General features: G+C 46.0%; 1 pseudogene; it reads right to left on the bottom strand.

Annotated features, from left to right (window-relative positions):
• Nucleotides 1-367: 367 nt before the first annotated feature.
• Nucleotides 368-961, bottom strand: LOC106733383 (high mobility group protein B3 pseudogene; annotated as a pseudogene).
• Nucleotides 962-1,471: the final 510 nt, after the last annotated feature.

Below are 1,471 nucleotides of genomic sequence, written 5' to 3'. Positions count from 1 at the left end.
TTCTAGCCAATAAGCATATAGTTAACACCACCTTACGAATTCAGGGCAACAAAAATGTCAGGAACATCTTTAAATGCCTTGCCACGCCAACAGCAAAGTGCACAGAGTGAGAACACGAGAGTGCCTTTTCATTTAAAAAATGTTTGGAAATATGTACAACTTTGATGCAGTTTCAAGGTGCTCCGGACACCCATGGCCACTTCATGTAAACCACTGACAATTTCTAGAGCACTTTGAGAGACAACACGATCGTGATTGAATGCTGCAATTAAACCTAATGAGGGCAGTAGAGACGCCTCCAATCAGAGGTGCGATTATGGTGCTCCCCTACGCTAAGGGATTCACAAGGAAACAGAGCAACAGGCTTTTATTCTTCCTCCTCTTCCCCTCCCTCCTCCTCCTCCTCGTTTTCTTCCTCTTCCTCTTCCACCTTTTTCCAGGCAACTTTGGCAGGACCCTTTGCGCCATCAAACTTGCCTTTAGACTTACACAGTCGGCAGCATCCTTCTCTACTTCTTCAACTTTGCAGCCTTGGTGACGTGAGGCTGCTTCTCGCCGTCACTTACGTTGTTCCGCATCTCACCCAGCTTCTTTGCCACGTCTCCAATAGAGATGCCGGGGTTGGTGGATTTGATCTTTGGGCGAAATTCTGAACAGAACAGGAAGAATCCAGATGGTGGCCTTTTGGGGGCATCAGGGTCCTTTTTCTTCTTGCCTCCCTTAGCCAGTTAATAATCCTTCATTTCCGGACATAGTGTACTTTATCTGCTTTTGCCATTTCATCAAATTTCAACTTTTTTTCCCAGAAATTGTCTTCCCCTCTCGGAGCACTTCTTAGAAAACTTGGCAAAATTGACAGGGACCTGGGGGTTTTCTTCTTACGTTCTTCTCTGCAGGTCTGCACAAAGAAGGCATAAGCAGACATCTTACCCTTTGGTTTCTTGGGGTCACCTTTAGCCATCCTGACTGTATTGTTCACTAGTCTCAAGAGGCTCTTTCTAACGCCTTTCCCAAAAATACACTCACCAGCCCCTTGGCCAAAGGACTACTGGCTGAGACATGGAAAGGAGTTTTTCTTCGCTGTGTAAGAGGCTGTGTTCCCCTCTAATTGTCTCTGGAGGCAGAAGAGAAATGATAGAAAAGTCTGTTCTACTATCACCTCCATGCATGGTAAGGCCATAGAAGCCACGCAGCAGGTGAATGTATGGGCAGTTCCTGTCATTGCACCTGTGAAATCTATTGATATTTCTAGATGATTCCTGGGAATGCAGCGGCATGCTATACTGGTATTACATGGAAATAAGAAGGACCCCTGTCTCTGGAGAAAGCACGTATGACTCTTTCTGGAAGGTTTTCTTAATGGGGACAGAATGGGATCTTACCCAGAAAGAACACGCCAATCTTCTGCGGACAGTCCCTCCCACCCCACTGCTTCACCTTTATGGAAATCTACCAATAATAGCTGTCCTCT

This window comes from Tupaia chinensis, unplaced genomic scaffold, assembly GCF_000334495.1.
Source record: "Tupaia chinensis unplaced genomic scaffold, TupChi_1.0 Scaffold000001_1, whole genome shotgun sequence".
Classification (NCBI taxonomy): Eukaryota; Metazoa; Chordata; class Mammalia; order Scandentia; family Tupaiidae; genus Tupaia; species Tupaia belangeri.
Note: the sequence above shows the minus strand (reverse complement) of the source record. Positions and strands in the feature narration are given on the sequence as shown.